A 7604-nucleotide genomic window follows, 5' to 3' on the forward strand; every position below is an offset into this window, starting at 1 on the left:
AATTGCACCTTTTTCCTCAACAAATCAAATTATTAGGAAAAAAAAGTAATAATTATGAAGTCTGCTAAACTGAATGCAAGATACGGACCTTCTTAGCTCCTCTATGTTGCAATAAATATTTTATGATTGCAAATGGCATTGATAAGATCTAAACCTCACATGTGCGTGCACACACACACGCTCCCCCCCCCCCCAAGGGGGAATAAGTGCTTATGTATGTCAGGCACCTGAAGTGGTATTCCAGCAAAGGAAGCAGCAGGAGAGATACTGGTATGTGTGTTTATTGGTTTGTGTTAAAAAACTCTCAAGTCTGAGGAAGGACTGTTCATAATTTCCTTGCACTTGAAGAAGATGAGCATCTAATTGGAGAGCATGGACTAATTCAAATTTGTGCCAAGATATTAGCAATTCTGGATTTTAGTGCTCTGTACGGGATGAATAATTACATTACTCAAGCACTGGCTATTTACTTTCCTTAAGCAATCAGGAACTTTGTGAGCGGATTCTAGTTGTGAATTAATCTCTCATTTTTATTTCAATAAAGCTTGGTGTGCTACAAAAATTCAGGTCAATTGAAAGACATCCACTGGTCTCCAGAGGCTTTGGATTTGGCTTTGTAGGGATTGAACTGAATTACAGATACAATGATCAGGAGCCTTGAATCCCTTTCATATGTTCCTGACCTGTATGCAAGATATTTGACGTCTTTGGGCCTCTCTCCATCAGAATACATTTCAGCTCCATATATTATGTGCATTAGCCATCCTAAACACCTGCTGTAAATCTCATGGTATGAGAAGAAATAAGCCATTGGTTTAGGAAATACATGGGACAAGATGAGAAAAGTTCTATTAGGTAAAATGGATCTACTCCCTTTTGTAGGACAACTGTAATTATTTGTCTTGTAGAACAATTTCTTTACAGATCATTTAAACTGTAAATTAATTAAAATGTAAATTAATACACTTATCCTCTGCTATTTATTAATACTATTAATATTATGAAGAGGACAACACAGAAAGAAAAACAAATAATGGAGTTAGAAACAATTTAGGAAGAATGATGATTTTGTGATTAAGGGAGACAGAAATCTCAGTTCAGCTTCTTCTCCTTTAGAAGTTCCCCAGGTAATTTCAGATAAACCATTGAATACCTCAGTCCCCTATTTTTAACATGGGCACAGTAATCTCTGATTTTCTGATATTAACTCTTTGGTTTGTAAATGTTCTTAGGACAAATTTACCTTCGGATGAATGTTTGTATAATCCAAGGCACTTGCAACCTCTCTTAGGACCTCATCAAGGAAACTGCAACAGACTTTTCATTTCCCTTCTCTGTAGGGTATCTTGCAGAGCTGTTCCTTCAAAATATAAACAGGCCAATATAAAAGGCACGAATCAGGAAGTTATATAGCTTCTAGTTTAAAAGAAAAAATAAAACTATTCACTTCTTTCCCTTTACTCCTCCTTTACCAGTCTAGTGAGAGAGACTGGACATACCCTGGAGTTCTGTATATCTCTAGAGCAGGTTAGGGTTGATTATTTCCATTTTCACTTCCTTTTGCCAATTTAACGGCTATTTGCCACAGCCAGTTCCACTCCTTTGGAGTTATCTCACCTTCTGGATGTTTTTTTGCCACCTATTATGCTACTTGTCTGTTTTTGATTTAGGATTGATATGATATTAGAAATGAAAAAGAAGTGTTAAACTACCTGAGGGACATAGACACCTGAAAACCTTGGCAGTAATTCTGCATCTGAGGAGAAATCTCTCCAATTTTTTTTCTCTTTTAAGGCGCACGAGTAAAACTTAGCTTATTCATGTTGGAGTTTTGGGGGATTTTTTTGTAAACACTTTGCAAATGGTTGTGTCATTTATACAGCGTTTATACATGGCATTGGAACTGCTGTCTCACTAGCCAAGACATTTATGTAGCACTGATTGGTGCATTAGCTCAGTTCTGGCATTCTTAACAATCTTTAACTTTTAGGGTTTCCATTCAGTAAGGTCAATACTTTAATTGAGGTAAGCCAGCCATATAGAAGGGAGTTGAATGTATTTTTACTAGTGTTCAAGTGCAAAAGAAGGGCAATTTGAAGGAGTCTGTCATTTCTCTGTCATTCATAAAGCTTCCTAGAGAACTTAAAAATTCTCTGGAATTTGCTTTAAAAGCTGCAGAGGGGAAAATAAAGAGCATCAGCAAATGCTTCCCTATGCTTATTTTTTTTGCTGCTGGAGACTCTAAAAAGACTTGCGTACAGGAATTGTGACAGTGAATGAAGAGCTCGAGTGCTTGTTCAAATACTTTATTGAAAGTTTTTTTTGTGCATATATACTTAGATTAAATGAAAGTAGCAGCATTCAGCTATGCCCTTTGCCCATATTAAAGTCTCTTTGATGCTCTCCTTGTCAGCTGGGGAGGTGGGTTAGGAGTCCACTTTGGTTTTCCCTATTGCTTTAGCGTCTGATGTGCTGTGCTGGCAGATTCATCACAAAAGCAGGCTGTAGCCCAGAAATCTTTCCCTGGTTATTTTCAAGCTGTTCAAGTCTATGCAGTGGCTTTGCGCATAGAGGTCCTCATGGAGGGGGCAGGTCAGATATAGTATTTTAGTATCACTTTTTGAGATCCACTGAGTACTTGGTTGCTACAGCTCAAAGATCTGGCAAATGACTTGCAAGTGTATTTATCCAAATGGTTTAACCTCCATTAACAGTGAATGAGAAATAGATGCAGAGCTTAAATGCAGAGATCACAGGGTGATGGGATGGGGGACAGGGGCTGAAAAGAAAGCAGAGAATGGGAACCTTGAGACTGTTTTGTTGCTGATAGGACCAGGGCTGTAAGAGCAAAATGTTTTCCTTATATTTTTCTGTGCAAGGAAAACTCAGGAAATAACTGAGCTGTTAATCTTACAGAGACCATGAGCTTGCAAGTCATTTTGTAAAGAGGCTGGAATCAGGTGGCAGGTGGGTTTGAGTGCAGCCAGGGTTGCACTACTGCAATTCCCTGTCCATCCTACTGTTCACAGCAGCCCAGTGCTGTCAGCTGATAATGGGCTGCTGCAGCATGCTGTGATCAGCAGGCACTCAGCTTTTCCCATGTCTCAGTTGCAGGTGGAACTGCTGGGACAAAAACGGAGCCAGATTGTGAATCTCACACAAAAGAGGTAAGTGCTGCAGCTAGACCTTGCTTCAGGATACCCCTGGCCCTGCAATGAACTAAATACTGTTCCATGCCACCAGGGTGACTGTTGTGCCTGAGCAACCTCCTGCTCTCCTGTCCTCTCTGCCCCACCCCAGCAGTTCCCCACCCCCTCTAAAAAAAAACCCCACAGGGCTGTGTGTGCCCATCAAGAGCTGAGCTCTGGTCACTTCTGATATTATTGGTAGGGGTGTGCTTTGTGGTCTGGGTATGATCTGGAGGCCGCATGTGGTAAAAATCTTATTGTTAACCATAGATGCTGGATGAGATTCTTGCCTTTTCCTTTCTATACCTTTTGGAATAATTTGGGGTCTAATAAGTACGTTCCTTGCCTAAAAGAGAAAGCTTAAAAATTTTACCCCATCTTGTTTTAAGAATAATATTCCCCTGATTTTCCTATATGTTTGTTAAATTGCTTGCCTTTGGAAGGATTACAAAAATCTCTGTGTTTGTACTTGCAGAATCTGCATGTTCCTGTTCGGGCCCAGTACTTACCATTATTCATTAGAAGAGGTGCTGCCTCATCCACCAATTGTAAAATATGTATGGTAAAAAAGGATTGAGGAGGAAATCTAAAACACACTGGTCCTAACTCATAATAATTAGGTCCCTGTCTACACAAATGCATCTAGAGACAGCTTGCTGAATTTACACCGATCTCCATTAAAGTTAAAGCGGTTCCAGGCAGAAGGCTGCTTGCAAAGGTATTTCCAGGAATATATAGTGTGACTTGTGACTGTAGCTGATTTATTTCCTTTTTTCAAAAATAGTTGAATACTGCATTTTAAAAATTGATCTGTTAGGCTATTTGCATTCCTGACTCTGTAAACAGTGTCTATAACAAATGTGCCAATAGTCTGGGTAGCTGAACTGGAAAATAGGAAGTAAGGAGCCATAACGGTATCTTCAAATGCAAAGTCTGGACCAGAAGTGCAGGTCAAAAAATCAGTGCCTGTAATGAATTACTCTTACCCTTTTAAAGAATGTGCAGACTGTGAGAAAAGCCACATCACTAGATGTGTCAGGTTTAGTGCATTTTTAGTGTATGTGCATGTATACATGCTGGTTTCTGACTACTTGCAGAATATAACCATCTGTAAGAAGGACATGTGACAGAGTGGTAAAGGTAGTGAGAATGAAAGTAAGAGAGTTTTCACGATGTGAAACAGGAACATCAAAGTGGTTGAAGAAGAGTAAAAGGTTCAGGGAGGCTTTGGCAGCTGACTGTGTGCCCAAGTCTGCTAGACTTGTATTACAAAGTGATTACCGCATAGTAACTAGACCAAACACTTGAAGAACCAAGAACCAATCCTGTATGGATCAAGGTAAATAATGATATTTTGAATGATTTGAAGAGAAGAAGTAGTGAGTCTCAGACACTTGTCTCTTTTATTGACTTGAGCATTAATTGATTTGTGAGTTAGGTTTCACGTTTCCACATGGTGTTGCAAAATTATGGAGTTGAATTAATTATGTGGTAATCAGTGAATCCTATTAGGTGAAACAATATGGACTTGTTCAGGAGCTTAAACATTAGTCAGTGTTAGTGTAGCAGTTGTAAGCTCATTACAGTAATGATGCTTTTATTAAATACACCTTCAGTTCGTTCTGGTTCATTTTAATCTTTACTTCCTGAAGAAAACATTCAGCCAAGCGCTGTGACAAGACTAGGACGAGGACTAAGAGCGATGCGGCCCGGGCTGCCTTGGAGGGCTGGGTGCCCCCCGCTCCCCACTGGGGCACGTCGCTGCTCCCGGGGTGCAGCCCACTTTCAGCAGGAGGCCTCCAGCGGGGTGGGGGAGGCGCAGGCAGGCGCAGCTCGAAGCCCGGGCACCGCTGCAGGCGGCCCCAGCTGCGCGGGGCTGTCGTCGTCGCTGCGGCGGGCGAGGCTGCGCGAGGCTTTCGGCTTTCCTCAGAGCGGCGCTGCCACGTCGGTCGCCTTTCAGTAACCGGTTACGCTGCGCTGGCGCGGCTACTCCTGCCTGCGTTTAAATCAAAGCTCTCGTTAATTGGAGAATTAGAACACCTAACGAAGGAGACGATGCTTGTTGGTGAGGAGGTGATTTTCAGGGAGGCAGTAATGGAGGCAGCGCCTTTCCCCTTTCAAATCCCCACGAGGGCAGCCGTGACTGAAAATCCTTAGCGTACGCTATTTGGTGTGTCGTCGATGTGAAAACGAGTAACTAGACTGGACAGGTTCCCTATGACATAACAGAACATTGCGGCTGGCGTCTTTGGAGACTCTGCGCTCTGGCTGAAGAGCTCAGAGAAGAGCGTGGGGGAAATGAGAACTCTTAAGACAGATGCAGGCCTACGCTGGAAGTCGCTTCAGGTGGCAATGTTTTCAAATACCCGGCTTGAGAAGCTGCACTCAGTATTCACAGTCTGTGAACCTGAATTCTGTAATAAAGTTTCTTCTGGGCTCTCAGAAGTGACGCAAATGACGCATCCTGATTAATAGCACTCTCAAAAACTTTGACGTGAATTTCTTTTACCCGCTAGAGTTGCACAGTGAGAGTCTGAACTTCTTCACAGTGACCTGCCGAAACTCCTGTTAGAAGTGTAGCCTGCTAATTTCTGGAGCTATTTAACCCATCTGATCAGAACAGTAATGAAATCATTCTCTGTTCATTTCAGTTCTGCTGCTGAAATGCATAGAGGAAGAGCTTTTTCATACACTTCATGTGTACTTGTTCTAGGAGATTGTGTTGAGAACTGTGTATTTCAAATTCATTTACTGTTTTGGTTTCTCTAGCAACTAGAAGGTGCCTTTGATCCCTCCACCATCTCTTTGTTTTTGCATTTTGATGATTTTATCATGAATTCATGTTTAATTCATGTTGAAGTGATTCAGTAAGTGGTAATACTCAAAGAAAAGATACTTTTTGCAAAATCAAACCATGTTTATTTGAACTCTGTATGAACTACTCCATTCCTTTGAAGTAGAAAATATTAATGAAGACAGATATTAAGAAAAAGAACTTACACTAAGTCACATTAGTGGAGGTATATCTATCAGATGAAAAATGAGTGTGTTTTGAGTAAAACTTTTATTTAAAATACATCAACTAATTGTTTTGTGTTAGGCTTTTGATTTTTGTAATTTGTGTCTCTATTTCTGTGTTACATGTTGATATCCACGAATTTTATGGACAATACCACATACATAATTAGCATGACGCATGCACAAATGTAAAATATGTTCAGTAGGATCATGCTTTTCCTCTGGAAAATCAAAAGAAAAACAAGCTTCATGTAGCTTGTACTTTTTACAGGGAGTTTTCATCTTTTAAAGAGGCTTCTTGTGCAAATGTTTTTGTTTTGTTTTGAGTTCGCTCCCCCCCCCCGCCCAAGATTCAGATTGCAATTGATACAAAGGAAATGTATGCACTTGTTAAGGGAAAACACAATGTCTTGATGTCAAAGGTGCAATGAGCTCTGAGAGAGTGAGATGCATGCAGGCTCCTTCAGGATGGGCTGTGCACATCCCAGGACTGATAAACTGGGTGAATGTCACAGTATGACACTTAGCATGGCTTAGGGCCTTGGGCGATACCTACATATGTAGATTTTAAAGGATTACAGTCACTGTGCAGAGCAGCTACACTTATTTCTACAGCTACTGAACCATCTGCAGCTGTCTAGGTTAGCCCCACGTTAATATTTGAGCGCTGTTTTATAGCAATGAAGCATCCTGAGCTTTTGAGTTTTGAAATAGTATGAGAGGGTTGTAAGCATTTGTGATGAGAATATTCTTCCGGAATAAAAAAAAAAAAAAAAAACTTTAACAGCTTCATTATTTTTTAATGGTTTTAACATTCACTTCAAAGTACAATATAAAGAATTCTGTTGCTCCTGGGGTAGCCACTTTCATGTGAAAGTGGATGTCTTCTACTCAGCGTGCCAATGCACTCACCCTGCTCACGAGGTCAGAGCTGACGAGATGCAACACGACAGAGTTTGACTGACAAATGGGATGATTTAAAATGTTTTATGCTGCGGTTATATTTTAAGGCAAATGAAAAGCAGATTATCAAAGAGCAATTACGACTTAAGAGAAGAAAATAATTGCAAGTACCTAATAGCTAAACTGGATTATATTTAAATGTATGTAAATTTGATTGAACTTGAAGTTTAATCTCTAGGACAGCATTTTAAGTCACGATTACATGCAACAATTTATTCTTTTGAACAGAAAGGAGCTTATTTGATGATTTCAGGTCATTGATTTTGTGTGAGATTTCAGTAGATACTGAAATTGTAGTTTGGTGTATATTGGACTATTTCATGGTTTCTTTAGCATTATGAAGTTGCCTTTAAATATAGACCTCAGCTGCAGTTTACAAAATTATTGGAAACATTGTAATTGTCATTCATAATGATATTTGAATCCGTATGATAA

General features: G+C 40.1%; 1 long non-coding RNA gene across 1 annotated transcript in view; it reads left to right on the top strand.

Annotated features, from left to right (window-relative positions):
* The window catches only part of LOC138066865 (uncharacterized), a 117796-nt gene extending 110833 nt beyond the window's left edge, over positions 1-6963 (top strand). The window contains exons 2-3 of the long non-coding RNA XR_011140465.1: positions 3109-3167; positions 3664-6963. This is a non-coding gene — a long non-coding RNA (uncharacterized lncRNA). The remainder of the gene's footprint in view (positions 1-3108; positions 3168-3663) is intronic.
* The last annotated feature ends 641 nt before the right edge of the window (positions 6964-7604 follow it).

This window comes from Struthio camelus, chromosome 3 (assembly GCF_040807025.1).
Source record: "Struthio camelus isolate bStrCam1 chromosome 3, bStrCam1.hap1, whole genome shotgun sequence".
NCBI lineage: Eukaryota > Metazoa > Chordata > Aves > Struthioniformes > Struthionidae > Struthio > Struthio camelus.